This window comes from Saccopteryx leptura, chromosome 2 (genome assembly GCF_036850995.1).
Source record: "Saccopteryx leptura isolate mSacLep1 chromosome 2, mSacLep1_pri_phased_curated, whole genome shotgun sequence".
In the NCBI taxonomy this organism is placed as follows: domain Eukaryota; kingdom Metazoa; phylum Chordata; class Mammalia; order Chiroptera; family Emballonuridae; genus Saccopteryx; species Saccopteryx leptura.
The window spans coordinates 293,459,406-293,479,041 of NC_089504.1; positions in this window are offsets into that span (position 1 = coordinate 293,459,406).

Sequence of the window (19,636 nt, forward strand, 5' to 3'; positions counted from 1 at the left end):
CTACTGTCTGCTACGGATATTGCACAAGTTACCTTGTTTAATTGTTGGAAGAACTCTGCAAGGTAGGATTATACTTAGTATACAAAGAGTAATTTTTCTGGATTGCAGAAATTATTGAATGGGTAAGTGACATTTTAAATTCATTCTGTCTCAGACTTTTTCCTAAATTCATTATAAGGCTGGTGTCAACTAGAAGCAACCAAAATCACTTCAAATAAAAAAGGACAAAAAGTAAACCTCGTGGACATGGAAAACAGTGTGGTGGTTGCCAGGGGTGTTGTGGAGGGTGGAGGAAAATATGAGGCGATAATGGTGATGGAGGAAGACTTGACTTGGTGAATGAATACACAATACATTGTACAGAGATGTGTTGTAGAACTGGGCGCCTGAAATCTGTATAATTGTTAACCAGTGTTGCCCCAATAAATTTATTTTAAAAATATTTGTCTAAGTCTTTCTTTTTTTCAAACTTTTGCGATATTGTTCCTTTCTTTAACTTCCAGGGACAGCAAGGTTAAGTGTATCTGTAATTAGAGGACCATAAAAAGAATGTTTTGAATAAAGGACATGCTGTATCTACTATAATATTTACCCTTAGCCTCAGACTACTCTCTGAAAAAATGTCAGTACCCTGATCTTGAAAAGATGCAGAGCTAGGGACCCCTAACTCAGGCTTTTATAAGTTTGTGACTGAGATTTCACACAAGAGAGAACTGTCTATGGTGGGGGCAAATGAAGGGGAGGGTATCACTTCATGAAAACATTTCTTTGTTTAAAGTGAGATAATCTTAAAATCATTTCGCAAAACTGTAGGGATAGCTTCATTTCTCACAATGTCAAAGATTAAGATAAAAAAATAAGACTAACTGTATAATTTATTCATGAGTTAAAAGGTAATGTTAGATTTAGCCATCATTCTATAAATAGAGCCATAAAAGCACCGGCCAGCACCTTTTAGTCACCCTGTAAGTAACTTCACGGTCACGTTTATCTGGGATACTGAGCAGAAAGCTTTTTTCTATCACATAATGAAAATATTTGGAAAACCACCAGAGCAGTAAGAGTTATAGAACTCTTAAAACTGTAATTGTCTTATTCCATTATTAGAGTGAAAAGTGTTTAGAAATGTCTTAGTTTCAAAATAAGTGGCATTATATCATGTTGAGATTACTAATTGTTCACCCTGCCCATTTTTCTTTAAAGACTAAGGTATAATGAAGAAAAAAGGAGAGAAAAAGGGAAGTAAAAAAATAAAAATAAAAGGAAAACTTTGTTTCTAATATTAATATTTCTTTAGACGGTGTGTCAGTAAACAAAAAGTGTTAAAGTACATAGAATGACAAGGTGTTTATAGGAAAACAATACTCTCATGGCTCCTTCCTAGAAATCCTGTGGGAAGTTTATAAAGGAAATAAACCTATAAACAAACAGAAAATGATCCTGCCTGGTAGAAAAAAACTTTAATGACAGAAACCTTTCAAGTTTTGGAAGGTTTCTCTTTCAGACATTTTTGACATTTCTTCCTCTTTTCTTCTGCTTCTGTCCTCTTAGGTAATTTCACTGCTTATTAGAGGCTATTCTAAAAGGTAGACAGACTTAAACCAATGGGATGACATTGACATGGCTACTTTTTTAGCACATTCTAGGAACAGGCAGGGGAAAGTAGAGTGTGAAGGTTATGGATTATGAGTAGATTTCAATTATCTGAATTATCTGGACACCCATTTTCCAGACAATGCAAATTTGACTATAGCTTACTTCAGTATTCAATAAGTTTATTGAAAACCCTAGGAAAGAGATGAGGCATATTTATGAGACAACTCAGGTGCCCACACAGGAAGAAAAATATGATATATATCAGCTCAGCATCAGCTTTTATTCAGGAAAAATCCACTTAGTGATGTTACCGTGAAAAAAGTATGAACTGGTCCATCTTGGGAGTAGTTTTACAAGATAAGTGAACACTTATTTCTTTGAATTCAAGAACTATGCTGCAACCTGACAAATCCTAGGCACAGTGCATCAAACAAGCACAACAGTTTCCTTAGAGATCTTCCAAATGACATTTCTTTACGTGCAACTTGATAAGTGTAATTCCCCATCTCCAACTTTTTCTTTATTGCTTCATATCTAATCTAATTCTTTTTTCAAGAATTGTTTTATGCCTCTTAATGCATTGTGGGAGCTTGCTTTTAGGCTCTTGGGTAACGGAAAAAATGAATTGCAATCTAGTGCAATCTTGACAATATAACCATTACATTGTAAATGCTACTGCCAACAAAAAAAGTAAAGATGAACGAAGCAGTGTTTGATTCTGGTAAATTGTTTCCTTGGCAATTTTGCTTTTGTAGAATAAATATAGTACATGAAATAGCTGCCTAAGGATAATCTAGTTGTTGCTCTATTCCAGCAATTTTCAACTGGTGTGCCACAAGAATTTTTAAAATAGGCAATACCTGACTATGTAGTCAGGGCACAGACCTCTTTTCCCTTAGATTATCAAGAAAAAATGACAACAGCCAACAGAATAACAGCCATTCAGTGTGAATGAATTAAAATTATACCTTTTTTTTGGTACGCCACAAAATTTTAGTAAGTAGTTTATATATGCCATGAGATAAAAGAAATAAAAAATCGTTACTGTAGTCAATAAAAAGCAGAACTAAACGTTCAATTTTGGAAGAAATTGACATCTCTGTAAGCATCATTTGTAAGGAAACATTGTTATTTTGAAAATAATTATTTGATACATTTATTAAGTTATATCTACCAGGCAACACTTATAAAAATGTATCTTTGTCATTAAAAAAACACATAATGAGAAAATGATTGCTTTCTCATTTCTAGACTCATAGCAATTACTGAAAAAAATTAATTTCAGCTTTGGAAACAATGACTTTTTATGTTTGTTAAACCTCAGTTGTGTTCATAATATATAGAAAGATGTGTAGATTTGGGTCAATTGAAAAAAATGAATCTTTTTATGTATACACAGTCCAATAAAAATTATGAAATGTTTCATTATTTGCTCTATCAAGTCACTTTGTGGTTCTTATAGTGTGAACCCTGAATAAGCATCTTAAAGCCTGATTGCTTTCTGGTCTACGTCCTTTTGCTTTTCCCAATATTGCACTTTGTTTTGCTGAACTCTGCCCTTATCCTTGAGTTCTAATTCTATCTAGTTGAAGATTGTGGTCATTGTTCACAAATCCATAATAGAAAGTGCTTAAGTATATTCTAATTACATTTAGCAGGAGAAAGTTTGTCTTTTCAATTATGAAAGAAATATAAAGCATTCAGATAGTTTTCTTATTGATATTGACCACCTCGCAGAGCATTATATCTCGGAGTTAACACATAAAGGCTGTATCTTTACTGACTCATCAAAGGTGGGAAGGTCAAAGAAAGAAAATGGGGAGAAGGAAGAAAATCTCACCTTGATATATTTTGCATTTATTTAGCACCATATTTGTAAAATTGACAGTTATTTTAAAATATTTTTTAGTACTGGCCAAGTAGCTCAGCTGGTTAGAGTGTTGTCTTGAAACAACAGATTGTGGGTTTGATCCAAATTAAGCAATGAATGCAAAAATAAGTGGAACAATTTGATGCTTCCCTCTCTCTCAAAAATCATAAATAAAAATAAAATACCTTTTAAAATTTCACACTCATTTAAAGACAGAACAAATAATATATAAATTAAGAAATGTTCAATGTATACAAAGTTAAAAATACTGTCATCTGAGTTAAATTTTAATTTCAAAATTTAAAGCATGATTGATTTAAGAATCTCATGTCTGTTCCAATATAGATACTACTGTTCTATTCAATAGTAATAACAGTAATGGTAGTTAATATATTGGCTAGTTACTATGTCAAGTACTATTTTATATACTATCTAAGTACTATTTCAAAATGATAAATTAAATAAATGGTCGTTATCATAAGATACTGGATCTAGAGCAGGCATAACCAACATATGGCCCGCGGACCAGATCCGGCCAGTGTAATGAGTTTATGTGGCCTGCGATTAAATTTTTAATATTTCCCGCTACTTTAAAATCTCAGCTACTCAGAAGCGGAAGCGTCTTTGATTATTGAAAATCGAGACATTTAAGAAGATAGTGATACGTGGAAAAGAATTCCGCGTGTGACTAATCTAGGGTTAGCTTCCAATAACTGATCGAATGAATTTGCGATACTTCTTTATTTTTTAAAAATATTCTATTATAAAGATCGACAACTTTTGTACTTATCTGTACTCGATAAGAACTGTTTGACATTTAGCAGCAATGTGAAACCCACATTCTTTTAGGTGGAGTTTGCCAGTGCACACCCAAGATCAAACAATTCATTATTTTTGTGGTCAAGTGTGCTGAGTCAAGTGGCATTGTAGCATAGACAATAGCTGCAGTTGATAACTGAAAACATGTCCAGGCTGTTTGTAAAACGAAATAATTGTTTTATTTGCAATATAACCTCTTGAAGCTCATTCTATTAATTAAATATTGTTTCAATTGCAATAGTTTGGATATTTATATGGTATGTAATTATATTTTTATTAAAATAATATTGTATATTAAAAAATTTTTTACTCACATTTATTCATAAAGAAATTACATAATAAAATTTTGTTTACTTAAATGAATTGTATTTGTATTTAACATTTTTTAATTTTAATATTTCGTCTGGCCTGTGAAAAAAGTTTTCTTTCTAATCTGGCCCAGGAGCAAAAACTGTTGGCCATGCTTGATCTAGCTTTAACATTGTATGGCATGTCTTTTTCTGATGGGAAAGCAAATTGAAGCAGCCACTGTGGAAAGCAGTATACAGCTACCTTAAAAACTAAAAATGGTTTCTGAGATTAGAAACTGATTATTGGAGCACAAGGGGCAAAAGGTTGTGAAACATTTGGTAAAACTGGAAATAATGGTGTTTGTGTGGCCTGTCACCACTTCACCAAACAAGCAGAGATAAGGATTGAATCTTTATGGGTGCTTTATTCAAATGGCTGGTGATCTAAGAAGATGGGGCCATGTACTCTAAGAAGCCACCACAACCTCTGATCCCATGCAAACCTGTTTATATGGGGAACAGTGGATTAAGCAGGTCCATTATTGCCCTGGATGCTGCCAGGGAAGCCAAAACGAGAAATTGTCCCATCAGCAGGGCTTTCTCTACCTCCAAAGGTTTCTTAGTTCAGTAGGATAGGCTTTTATTCATCCTGAAAAAGTGTTAACAAAGACTAACAAATATTTGCTTCCTCAGACCCTCAGCATCTGGGTAAATTCTATTTGCAGGTCCTCATAGTCAGGGAGTGTTCTGTCCCTTAGAGCACAAAAATTTTGCTCAAAGATCTGCTGGGACACAAAAGTGCATTACTTACAGTCCCCTGGGGTACAAGGGTGGATTGCGTGCAGATCTTGTAAAGCCATATAGGCTCATTCAGTTGTCCTCATTCCTGGAATAAAGCTTTTAGTTGCATTAATCATTAAACCTATTAATTATAACTATAGCTACTATTGTTCAAGGTAAAATTTTTAACTCAAGTCCTGTCTATGTTCCCCACTGTTACTTTATCTCATTTCTATGAGATTAACTTTATATGAAGGTAATCATTTTGCTACTGAGCATTTTTAAAGAGAACATATCCCAACCCTTAGAGTTACTACAGATAAATGTCAAAGTATGGTCTTATTGACATGCTGAAAGAAAGGAACAAGTTTAAAAGACCTTCTGGGAGAATACTAACACATACAAGACATGAAGTAAAAGTTTGTTCAACATAAGTTCTTCCTATAAGATAAAAGTCAGAAATATTCAGACCCAAACAATTTCATCCTATTTGAAAGGAATAAGTTCTCTACATCATGGGTTAAACAAGTGATTAAAAATATATAAGTAATTGTTTTCTTTCTTCTTTTTAAAGTAATTGTTTCAAAAAATGACTTTTAGGTCTTTTCACGGTTCAGTGGTCCTTTGTTCTTCTGGTGCTTTCTTTACTCTGCTGTGATGAATCCGAGGTCTTATTCCTGCCAGTTTCACTGTGTTTGGGGTGTTGAGGAGTCCATACCAAGGCCCAGTCTGCTCTTCTTAGAGTTGTCTCTCTGGGGACTCTGTCTTTCAAGTCTTGAGTATCACCTTATCTCCAGGCTCAAAGGGATGTAGCGAAGCTGTGGGGGAGGGGTCTAACACAGCAAAGTTGGGAATCACAGCTAAGGTTGGACGTAAGTGTTGTACATAGTTCTTGTTTGTTTGTTTTTTGTCTCTGTACATGTCTTCTACCCTAATTATAGCCTGAAGTGGCTGCTTGTGCACAATTTCTTAGGGATGCAATTGAATCCTACTTTGAGGAGCCACTCATACCCTGAGCAAGGCAGTAGGTAAGGCTTGGTCCTAATAGAGATGAGTTTCTTGATATACTTCAGCTATATTCATTTTCATAGTATGATTCATTTTCTCTGCTTTTCCAGAAACGTGAGGTATCCATGCTGTATGGAATCTCCATCTGATTCTTAAAACTTTACTTTCTGTATAATTTCTGAAAAAAAAAAAAAGAAAAAAAAAGCAGGTCCATTATTGCCCTGGATGCTGCCAGGGAAGCCAAAATGAGAAATTGTCCCATCAGCAGGGCTTTGTCTACCTCCAAAGGTTTCTCAGTTCGGTAGGATAGGCTTTTATTCATCCTGAAAAAGTGTTAACAAAGACCAACAAATATTTGCATCCTCAGACCCTCAGCATCTGGGTAAATTCTATTTGCAGGTCCTGAAAGGGGCCCTGGCCTTGGTATTGTGCCTCTCTTTTGTCTGATGAGGATCTGTTTGGGGTTTTTCCTCTGGCATACAACACATCTAGCTATTACTTTCTGTACGGCTTTAGAAACCCCAGGACCTGTAAGGTATGGTTAATATACGTATTCAATGAATCCCTCCCATAGTGAGTGGCCTCATACAAATGCTTTATGACTAGCTCTTACCAAATGATCAGGAAGAATATTCTCCATTTACTAATGGGGACTTCTTAATCAAAACCCCAGGTTTTGGGTTGCTCTAAATCTGGAGTTGAATGAAATATTTAGGGTATAAGTCTAGAACAGGTATCAAAGTCATTATTATAAATGTTCCCTTAGTGCCTTCTTTTTCATGGCTCGATTGACCAGATTATTTGCTTTAGACACTTCAGGGTCTTCTTTCTGACGCCCGAGGCAGTATATAACTGCCACCGATAAGGGTACCTGAACAGCTCTAGCAACTTAAAATTTTCCATTGCACGCTTAATTTCCTTTTCATTGGAAGTTACTAGTCCTCTTTCCTTCCAGATCAAACCATGTGCATGCAAAATTAGGAAGCATACCTTGAGTCACCATACACATTCATCTTCTTTCCATGTGACATTTCCAGTGCCCTCATCAATGCAGTTTGTTTTTCTGAGCAGAGGTTCCTAGCTGTAAGACCTTGACCTCTGCTATTTCTTCAAGAGTCACAACTGCTGGAGGGACTTTGCATGGGGCATGGGGGGGGGGCACGATGCAGTGTGTGTGTAGAAGGCATATTGAGTGGGACACTTGAAACCATGTCAACACAATAAGTTAAAAATAAAAATTTTTAATTAAAAAAAAGTCATAACTGTGTATTTAGCCTTTCTGTTTTCTTTGTCCATATAACTACTTCTGTCTGCACAGAGTCCATTCTGCTTCTTTTAGAGAACGGTCCTCTGAATCAATTCTCCTAGAATAATCTTCATGTATTTCAGCACAGTTTAGCCTTAGTGCCACCAAGTCAGGTTCTAGAAGAAGGGATGTAGGACTTAATTTACTCATGATTTTTAGGGAGATGTTAAGATTGTCAAGAAGAGTTGCTTGGCACCAGCCCATCCTTCCAGCAGTAAGCCATAAATTTCATTTTCACTCCAGCAGGGTCTAATCCACACTTGGTGGAGTACAAATATGGTGATAAGCTGTCCCCCCCAAATTTCCAGTTTCCTGTAAAAGCTTGCAGTTAACTGCCACAGCTCTCAAGCAGGCTAGCCACCCCTAGGCAGTGTGATCTAGTTTCTTTAACAAATATGCTATCAGTTGTGGATGTCACTGCTTGGATGAGGACCCGCAGAGTAAAGCCCTGCCTTTCAGGAACATATGGTTGAAAGGCCTTCAGTAAATTTTGGAAGTCCCAGGGCTTGTGCAGAAGCCAGGTGTCCTTCAGGAACTCAAAATCCTGAGTGCACTCCTGTCTCCATTCTAAAGGGTTATATTCTGGTCCCTTCACAGTTTCACACGATGGTTTAGCAATGAGCCCAGAGTTTGGAATCCAAATACCGCAGTAGTTCACCTTTCCCAAGAATCTTCTCGCCTGTCTTCTGGTATTTGGAACTTTTATTTGGTTTATGGTTTCTTTTCTGTTTCTAGTAAGACTCTTTTTGCTGGGTTCAAGTAAGAATCTAAGAAACCTTACTGCTTATTGGCAAATCTAGGCCTTCTGTGTCAATATTTTATAGCCACACGATGCCCAGTGGATCAAGGTGGCTGTCATATTAGTTAAACATTGCTGACCCAGTAATTAAAAGGTCATCGACATTTTGTAACAGAGTTCCTCCTCTTTAATTTTGATCTTTTAAGTCCTCGTGCAGGGTCTCCCACCAAAATCATAGATGAGACTGTCCAGCAGTACTGAGTCTTGACCTGAGATTCCAGGTCCTGCCACTTAAAAACAAACAATGGTTGAGAGTCTGGGTAAACTGGAGTGCAGAAGAAAGCACTGTTCAAATCCAACACTGGACTATGGCTCAGTGGTAGAGCATCTGCCTGGTATGTGGAAGTCCCGGGTTTGATCCTCGGTCAGGCCACACAGGAGAATTGACCATCTGCTTCTCCACCTTTCCCCCTCTTCTTTCTCTCTCTCTCTCTTCCCCTCCTACACCCATGGCTTGAATGGTTCGAGTAAGTTAGCCCCAGGTGCTGGGTATGGTTCCATGGCCTCACCTCAAGTGCTGAGAAGGCTCAGTAGCTGAGCAACAGAGCAGTGGTCAGATGGGCAAAGCATTGCCCAGTAGGGGCTTGCCAGGTGGATCCCAGTTGGGGCTATGCGGGAGTCTGTCTCTCTGCCTCCCTGCCTCTCACTTCACTCAAAAAAAAATAAATAAATAAAAAAAATATATATATATATACAAATCCAATACTGAATACCAGAGGCTATCCCTGGGGATATTGTTCACCAAGAAAAAGGATTTGAAACAGTGCAGTGAATGTCTTGTTGTTGGTCAAATAAGTTTGTAAATATGATATATATGCTTTCTCACTTATAGTTTGTATTAGGTGTGGGAGACAGGCTGTAAACAGGCAGGGTCGTTATAGCCTAAGGCTTAGTTTTAAGACTAAGCCCTTCCCCACACCCTTGACTGATTGCATGATGTGAGGTGGTGCAGTCTTAAGAGGAATCAATCCCATTATCCTTCAGATAAGTGACTTTGTATCAGAGACTTCCTTCTTTGTATATTGGATTAAAGGTTTTGATTTCTATACTATAAAGTGAGGCAGACTGGGAGCTTGCTATCTCTTGGTTTCTGCTATCACCATTGCAGGGGCCTCCCTTATCCCTTTCCCTCGTCTTTTCTTATGGCTTGCCTATCTTGGTGAGACACCAATAAACAGAATGGCCCACCTTCCTCTGACTTTGCCATTTCTTTACCGTCTGCCCGAATCCAATGGGAACCTGCATGTGAATAGCCACAATGGTGGCTCCTGGCCTTACACTTGTACAATATCATTTATCAATCAGAAAGTATACAACATTTCCTCCTTCTGTTAGTTTTGCCCAAGGTTCCTGGGGCAGTAGGTGATCTTATTCTGTTATTGTAATGATTGAACCTCTCTTTTTGCCTCTTCCCTCTGTATAAACCATCTATAACTTACAGAAACCTTCTTACCCATTCAGAAACAACCAGCTTTTAGAACAGGTTACTTTCTTCCTTTTTCTTTAAAAAGTATTTTTATACCTTCTAAATCCAAAACCATGCAAATTCTTTTCAATTAGAATTCTCAAATCTCAGAAACCTTAACTTTCAGTGACAATCAAAAGTAAGTAATCAGTGCTCTTTAGGTTGATAACTCTTTATATTTCATAACCTTTAGAAAGAGTTTCTTTCATTGGCAAATACACACTTTTAAGAGACATATTTCTAATGAAGTATAAGACATTCATTCACAGTTTAAATGTATTTTCCAGCTTCTCTGTAATCTCAAAATGGCTAAAAAAATTTTTTTCTTCTTTTTAATAAGACTTACCTCCCAGAAACTTTCATTTTAAAAGGTGGCCCAATAAGTATTCTTGAAAAGACGAGGTATTTACATCTCAAAGGTGCAGGGTGGCCCTGGCCGGTTGGCTCAGCGGTAGAGCGTCGGCCTAGCGTGCGGAGGACCCGGGTTCGATTCCCGGCCAGGGCACACAGGAGAAGCACCCATTTGCTTCTCCACTCCTCCGCCGCGCTTTCCTCTCTGTCTCTCTCTTCCCCTCCCGCAGCCAAGGCTCCATTGGAGCAAAGATGGCCCGGGCGCTGGGGATGGCTCTGTGGCCTCTGCCTCAGGCGCTAGAGTGGCTCTGGTCGCAACATGGCGACCCCCAGGATGGGCAGATTATCGCCCCCTGGTGGGCAGAGCGTAGCCCTTGGTGGGCGTGCCGGGTGGATCCCGGTCGGGCGCATGCGGGAGTCTGTCTGACTGTCTCTCCCCGTTTCCAGCTTCAGAAAAAAAAAATAAAAAAAAAAAAAAAAAAAAAGGTGCAGGGTGTAAGGCCAGGAGCCGCCATCGTGGCCATTCACATGCAGGTTCCCATTGGATTCGGGCAGACGATAAAGAAATGGCGGAGTCAGAGGACGGGGGGCCATCCTATTTATTGGTGTCTCACCAAGACAGGCAAACCACAAAAGAAGACAAGGGAAAAGCAGAAAACCAGCTCTTCCCATGAAGGGCAAGGGACCAGGGAAGCCCCTGCAATTGTGATAGCAGGAACTGTGTGTCCAAGCTCCTGGTCTGTCCCACTTTATAGTGTAGAAAACCAAAATCCCTTAATCCAATATACAAACAAGGAAGTCTCCGATACAAAGTCACCCATCCAAGGCATAATTGGATTCCTCATGAGAATGCACCACCCAGATAATACAATCATTCAAGGGTGTGGGGAAAAGCTTAGTCCCAAAACCAAACCCCAGGCTACAACGACCTGGCCTGCTTATAGCCTGTCCCCCACACCCAATATAAGTCACAAGCGAGCAAACATATATATCACATTTACAAACTTATTTGACCAACATTCCACCCCTTTTGCTCGCTTTACAATCTAAACCACAGGCATCTTCCATGATGGTCACTGTGCAAGGAGTAGGATACATTGCATAAACAGAAATAGTACCAACTACAGCAATAGGATTAACAGATCAAAAACTATGGGCGAAATGAGAGAGCTGTCAGTGGCACCAAGAGAGGCAAATCTTTTCCCTCTGGCAGAATACAGGCCAGAGTTTTGTCTGCAGACAGCACCGTAGCTGGCACCAGAGGCCGCCCTGAGCGGGCATACCAAACCTTATTGGCCAATACACCAGCATCTGCTGGTTCTATGTGTAGTAAAATAGGGGAACTCATTATTGGCCATAAAGAAATTACAAAGGTGCCTTTCAAAATGCTGTCCCCTTGAGCACTCAAGGGATAATACACTTCTACCTTAGGTGGCCAGGTGCTGGTTGCCCAAGGAGTTAACTGGAGGTCCACCTCTAACCCCTTTCCCCATGGTGCCAACAAGGCCACCCATCTCAGATGGGGGGCCTGTACAGTCCAGGGCCAAGTCCATTGAAGCCGTTGTCCTTTAAGAAGGGCTGTTGGAGCAGGCAAGAGCACGTTGCCCTTCTGTCCGAAACCTGGCTTGAGTAAAATGTCCTTGGTGCGTATCTGCAACTGAATAGGGTCAGCTGTCCGATGCAGGAGGGCCTCTACTGGAGCTGGGCTTCCCCGTCGAGGTCGCTCATTCAAAATCCGAAGTACTGTCCATAAGCGGCGTGTCCATCCAGTAAGAGAGCCGGTGCCCCCCTCCTGTCGCAGTCCCTGCTTTAAGAGTCCATTATAACGCTCAATGATACCAGCAGCCTGGGGGTGGTAGGGAACATGGTACTTCCAGTCCACCCCCAGCTTTTGAGCCCATTGCCTCACCGTTGAACCAGTGAAGTGGGTACCATTGTCACTTTCAAGGACCAGCGGTCGCCCGTATGCAGCACTCAGGCAGTCCAGAGCCTGTATGACTGCCCTCTGGTCAGGGTTACGAGCGGGGTAAGCAGCAAGCAGCCCGGTGGCAGTATCTACACAAGTGACTGCATACTGGTACCCTTCTGACTTTGGTAAGGGTCCAATGATGTCTATCTGCCATCGTGTCAGTGGGACATGACCCCTCTGGATCTGTCCAGGTGACACCAGTGGTCTCCGAGGGTGTTCCTTGGAACATACTGCACATTGCTCACAGGCTGCAAGTACCTCTGCATAGGACACTGGCAAGTTCCAAGCCTTAACCGTAGCCCACATAGTTTTCTGTCCTGCATGGAGCAGGGGCCGGTGGAGCCACTGTGCCACATCACCTGCAGGTGCAGTCTCCAACCATCGCACCCTTGCCAACGTATCTGCCTCATCATTCCCAGGATGGGCTAGAGGGGCATGCCCTGTGACATGATATACTGTCACCTGCTTCTGGTGTCCTATTTCCCATAAGTCCTGCCACGTGGCCTGACCCCATAATGGACGGTGCATTACCATCCACTGGTTAATGTGCCAAGTAGCAATCCAAAGGGTCAGTCCACGATAGACAGCCCAACTGTCAGTACAGATCACCAGAGGTGAAGGTTCATTATGGGCAACTAGCCAAACAGCTCTTAATTCTGCCCATTGGCTGCTTTGGCCTGTACCCGTGTCCATCCAAATAGTCTCAGTGGCTGGATGGAAGGCGATAGCCGTCCATTTGGCAGGTTGGCCCCTGCTGGAACCATCAGTATACCAGGCATCTTCGGGGATGGGCACCCGCCCCTCCTGGTAGGGACTGACCTCAGGTTCTGCCTCCTGAGCCCCAGTTGCACCTGACTCTAACGTCGCATAGGTGACTGGACCCAAGACTTCCTGCAGTTCTGCCCTCAATGGGCTGGTGCTAAGAGCACAGCGTTGTTGCAGATAGGCACCCCACTTGGCCAGGGTAGACATTTGGGCCATACCACTACGTGGTTTAGTTGCCCAATCTCTCACCCATCCAGCTATAGGGTATGTTGTTTTGACTGTAACTGGTGTTGTGGTTGTAATACTCTCAGTTGCCAGGAGGGCAGCATACACAGCTGCCAGCTGCTTCTCTACTAATGAGTAACGAACTTCAGCACCTTTCCACAATTGGGACCAAAATCCAATAGGTTGCCGTAGGCGCTCTGTCCGCTGCCACAAGCCCCATCCAAACCCCTCCGAGGTTACATGAACATCCAGCTCACAGGGCCTGGCAGGATCAAACACATTCAAGGCCTGTGCCACCTTGACAGCTCTCTTAGCAGCTGCAAATGAACCTTGCACCTGCTCAGTCCAATCCCAGCAAACCCCCTTTCGAATAAGGTTGTACAAGGGGCGTAGTAACTGAGCCAAATGCGGTATAAATGCTCGCCAATACCCCAACAAACCTAAGAATTCCTGTAACTGTTTTACCGTAGTGGGCACAGGGTAGGCTTGAATCTTATCTATAACTGCGTCAGGGATAACTTTTGTCTTACCCGACCAGACAACTCCCAAGAATTTAACAGATAACCCAGGTCCTTGTAATTTGTTCTCGTTAACTGCCCAGCCACATGCTTTCAAATGGGATAGCAGGGTAGGGACTGCTTGCTCCAATTCTGAAAGAGAATCACTAGTTAGCATAATATCATCAATATAATGGTACATGCGGACTACTTCTGGCTGTTTCCATTTAGCCAGGTCAGCAGCCACCAGCCCATGGCACAAGGTGGGGCTATGCAAATAGCCCTGGGGTAACACTGTAAAGGTCCATTGTCTCCCTTCCCAACTGAAGGCAAATTGGTCTTGACTCTCTGCGGCTATATCAATAGAGAAAAAAGCATTGGCTAAGTCTGCCACAAAGTGGTATGTCCCCAGCTCATGGCTTAGCCGATCCATCATGTTAGCTATCGAGGGAACAGCAGCGTGCAAAGGGGGAACAACTTTATTAAGTTCCCTGTAATCTACTGTCATTCTCCAGGTTCCATCTGCTTTGCGCACAGGCCATACTGGGGAATTGTAAGGACTGTGTGCTGGCCGGATGATCCCCACCTTTTCTAGTTCAAGGATTGTCCCTGTGACTTCTTCATAACCACCTGGCAGGCGGTACTGCTTGGTGTTAGTCACACGCCGAGGGATGGGTAATTGCAAAGGGGAATGTGATGCATGTCCCCGCAATACTGCCTTCACAACCCTGATCCGCAGCCGGAACTCCCCAGCTGTAGTTTCCAACCACAGTCCTTGCAAGACATCTACCCCCAAAATATATTCAGGAATAGGAGATACATACACCTTATACGGCTTAGGAGGCAGTCTCCCTATCCCCAATGGAATAGTTATTGGCTTCACTTGAACAGTTTGGCCCCCATAACCGTCAATGGCCACTGGGGTCCCAGCAAACCGCTCTGGGTTTCCATAGAGAAGGGAACATTCTGCACCTGTATCCACCAAGGCCAACACCTGTTGTACATTGGAAGGGGACCAGTGGATAGCCAGTTCCACATGTGGCCTCCGGTCCCCGCCCATCCCTGTTAGACAGGTCCCTCGGCCTTTTTCCTATTCAAACTGGTACAGTGGGTCTTGGGAGTTCCCCTCTCCCTCAGCCGTCTCTATCATATAATCTTGTAACTGAGCTGTGCGCGCACCAAACGTTTTATTGGTAGCTGCTGGGGCCTTTCGTCTTAGTGGCTGGAACTTCTGTTCTGGTTTAAGCTGCCGCCAAAGCTCCAAAAGAATTTTATTAGACTGGCCATCCAATTTCCCCTTATCTGCTCCAGCCGCAATCAAGTCTACCCACATCTGTGTTCGGGTAACCTTTACAGGCCTGTTTCCCTTGTTAGTTGGGGGGGAAACATAGGCAGCAGCCCTCACTGCTTTATGATCCCGAGCGGCCTCCAGCTCTCCCAAATCTGCTACCATCTGTGTAACTGCATTGATGGGCTGCCCCACATAGGGGCCCAAGATAGCCACAAGTGACCCAAAAAGGGCTGACGGGGTGCTAGCAAGGACAAATTCCCTCATTTTGGCCGTAAACACTTCCTCGTCTGGCCCACGAGACCCAGGGTTGAAAACAGCATTCTTCATACCTAGTTCTCGAAGGACCTTTACTAACTCACTGTAGCACTGCCACCGACTCATTGCCCCCGGCAGTTCTCCAGCATTCTGCCAGACCATACGAATGGCAGCCATCACCCATTCTAATAGGGTATGGTCTCCTGGGTTGCCATGGCAGTTCTGAAGACGCTGCCTCAAGGAAGAGTGTGTGGTAATAGCGGCCAATTTCTCCATCTCTGTTCCGGAGAGCATGATGCCATCCACCCCTATATCCCATAATCGTAGTAACCAGGCTACCAGGGATTCAGTAGGTTTCTGCCTAAATTGTGCCCCCAACTCCATCAGCTCTGCCTGGGTATAGGGCCGGACCACAGAGTGTTCCATTACCTGGGCTGGAGGCTGTGGCTGCCCCTGAGGGACTCTTTGTTGCTGGGTTTTTACCTTCTTGGCGACAACTGGTCGGGCTCTCAGTGTGCGTATGGCAGCTTCAGCCTGAGCCTTCTCATCCTCAGAAGAGGAGTCGCAAGTGCCTGCTCCCGCTGACTCAAAGCCAATCCACCGGCACGGATGCTGCTGCTCCTTTGGTGACCGTTTAGGCTCCTGTGGCTGCTGGCTTTTGGCCAGAAGCTGAGACTTGAGCTCTTGAATCCGCAGTTGTTTCTCCAACAACTGCCGGTGAACACGTTCAACTTCCAGGGTAAACTGCAACTCGCGAACCCGTAATTCCTTCTCCAGTGCTCGCTCCAATTCCAGCCTTTTCTGCCGTTCTATTTGCAATTCATACTGAAGCTTTTGACCTCGGGCAGTTTCCTCTTGAGTAAAAAACATGTAGCCCATGGCCCCTAAAAGGACAGCCATGGGGAGCCAGAGCAGCAACCAGTACTCTATCCCACCCATCAAGGGTGGTGGCTCCATACCAATCTCTGAATCCTGCCGGAAACTACGCCAGTTGTAAGGCCAGGAGCTGCCATCGTGGCCATTCACATGCAGGTTCCCATTGGATTCGGGCAGACGATAAAGAAATGGCGGAGTCAGAGGACGGGGGGCCATCCTATTTATTGGTGTCTCACCAAGACAGGCAAACCACAAAAGAAGACAAGGGAAAAGCAGAAAACCAGCTCTTCCCATGAAGGGCAAGGGACCAGGGAAGCCCCTGCAATTGTGATAGCAGGAACTGTGTGTCCAAGCTCCTGGTCTGTCCCACTTTATAGTGTAGAAAACCAAAATCCCTTAATCCAATATACAAACAAGGAAGTCTCCGATACAAAGTCACCCATCCAAGGCATAATTGGATTCCTCATGAGAATGCACCACCCAGATAATACAATCATTCAAGGGTGTGGGGAAAAGCTTAGTCCCAAAACCAAACCCCAGGCTACAACGACCTGGCCTGCTTATAGCCTGTCCCCCACACCCAATATAAGTCACAAGCGAGCAAACATATATATCACATTTACAAACTTATTTGACCAACACAGGGAAAGAAATATATGCTTTTCCAAGAAGGACTTTGCTTTTACAAAGCCAATTATCAATAAGCCTTGAGATGAATAAGGAAAATTTAGGGAAGGAAAAAGGATTTGGTGGTGGGCTTTGAATTTTTGCTGAAGCCACACCTCTGGCCTTGTAAAGACTTCATTTGTGAAACAAGAACAGTTGTTTCTAATACCTCAAGAATTAGATTATCACCCAAATGTTGGCAGAAGACTGACAATTTATTCACCCGTTTTGGGAATTTTTTAAAATTTTAATCTGCGTCTATTTTTATTTCAAGCTCTGTAGCAATTAAAGACAGATCTACATAGTTTAGGGTCATCCTTGAGAGCCATAAAGGCTTGGATGTATGACACCTCAGTCCATTGCCCGGGACCAGAAAAACAAGTTTAGCTGCAAGTTGGACAGTAAGCTAGATATGGTCTAATGGACTATCTGAGTTCAAGCTGCTTATTTTAAAACTTAAACAAAATCCAAAACAAAGATAAAAGTTCAAATGAACAAGTATTTACAAATCAAATCTTCCAGAAGGAGACTGAGATGAGACACTAAGCTTAAAATCTTATGTCACACCAACCAGGATTGTAAATGACCTTTAAAGGTGTATGGCCAGTAGTTGCCACCATCGTGGCCATTCACATGCAGGTTCCCATTGGATTTGTACAGATGGTAAATAAACAGTAGAGTCAAAAACTGGTGGGCCATTCGTTTATTCAAGTCTCATACAGGCAGATGAGCAACACACAGGGAAAACCTCTTCATTCAGTCAGAGCTCTCAAAGCTACTGACACATTCTCCGGTTCCACAACCAGGAGAATCTTCTCCGGTTCTTTCTAGAATCAAAGGCCTCACCAGTCCCCAAATCTGTCACCTCTGGTTCCCCAGCTTCTGCTTCAGCACTCTGCATCCTCTCTGCTCTCACTTTCCAAGAAATGGCTTCTCTCTCTTTCTCTGCCATCTTGGCTTCTTTCTCCGCAAAACTGGATTTTCTCTCTGCCCTCCCTGCAAAACATTAGCAAGACAATGGCCCTTCCCAAGCAGGAAAGTAATTTGCAATTTCACAGATCACATACCTGGCACTGCCCAGCACCATTTTTAACAATAAAAGTGAGCAAACTCAAAAATCATATTTTACAAACTCATTTGCCCAACAAGAAGTCTAGATAGCACAGAGCCCAAACAGCAGAGACAGACGATTCCCAAGGTGCATAGAATAGCAAGAATTTCAGACAGACAGACAGACAGACAAGAACTCTCAAACTGAAAGTTACTCCTCCTGTTTCACAGACATGAGTACAATTTCACATACAAACAAGACAAATACAATGCAGGGACCTGAGTGTGACACATAAATAAGACTGAATCAAGCCTAATAGCAGAGTTGCTACTCGGCCACCAATACTGGAGAGAACAAACATAGAGTGTAACAGTTAAAATGGGGAGACCTTACAGAATACGAAAACAAAGAAACAAGTTCAACATAAAAAATTCCATTCTATTTAAATTTAATGTGTGCTCCTTATAGAGTTCAATTTAAAGGCAATAATGTCCAGAGTACCTAAATACAGAAATAAGATTATTTTCATTTTAAAGCTGGCATTTTCTAATTTTGCATTAAAAAATTAATTCAGGTATTAAAAAAGAGAGAGAGAACTTTGTTTCAGCTATCATTGCTTGATTGAAGTACTTGAAGGTAAAGGCTTTCTATTGTCAAAAGGCTTTGTTCAGACCCTCAGAAAGTGGTTCCAATTTGAAAAGCAGAAGTTAAAAGCAGCTATTCATTTTTCCTTCTGTCCTGCATTCCCTGAACCTATAATCTTTGGTGCCATCTTAAAGATTTCATCCATTTCAAGCATAGGTTGACCAATCAGCCAGAATTCACCCCAAAGGGAAATTTTTCTGGAGTAGTGTCTCTGCCCCAATTCTACCAGGCAGAATTCTGTGAAACTGAAAACCCAGAAACCAGAAGGCAATTTAACCCAGTGGTTCTCAAGCTTTTTGAAGTCAGGGCACATTTAAAATCCTACAAATAATTGTAGGCCACTATATATATATTTCTGAGAAATATGTTATAATAATTAAGTAAAATATTAAAGAAAAAATATAAAGTCCAAGTGTACTTTTATGGTAATTAAATGAAATAAGTATGACAAAATTAAATTTATTCTGACATTAAAAATATTTTTATGTTACATTATTTTAGTCATGCTTTTTAGAATTCATAAAAGAGAGGGGTTAAAAAAATAAAAAACAACAACAAAAAAGTTATCTTTTTATATACAGTGGTACCTTGAGATACGAATTTAATTCATTCTGTAACTGAGCTCATAAGTCAGTCAAGTCGTATATCAAACTGCTGATACTGGACCCGTGCGCCAATGCACCAACTAGTGGCAGCTTCCTGCATCACGACTCGTATCTCAGAATTTTGCTCAGATCTTGAACAAAAATACGGACCAAGTCACAGCTTGTATCTTAAAAAAATTCATAAGTTGGTCTGTTTGTATCTCAAGGTACCACTGTATATAGATACATTTTTAGTAAGATTTAGTAAATTTGGCAGGTCCCAGCGTGAATGTGTTACGTTTTTTCATTCTTGTGCTTATGAGAAACATGAGCCTGATGTGTCCTATCGATTTTTTCAATGTTTGGGCATGTGTTTGAAAGGCAAACTTTCATTTCCTTGTCAATACATTGAAGAATTTCTCTTTTTACTCTTAATTGTGTTGAGTGCAGAAAACCCCCACCATACATAACATCTTAACTTTACACCAAACAAAGGATAGAAGAAACTTGCTCCAGTCTTTATGGGGA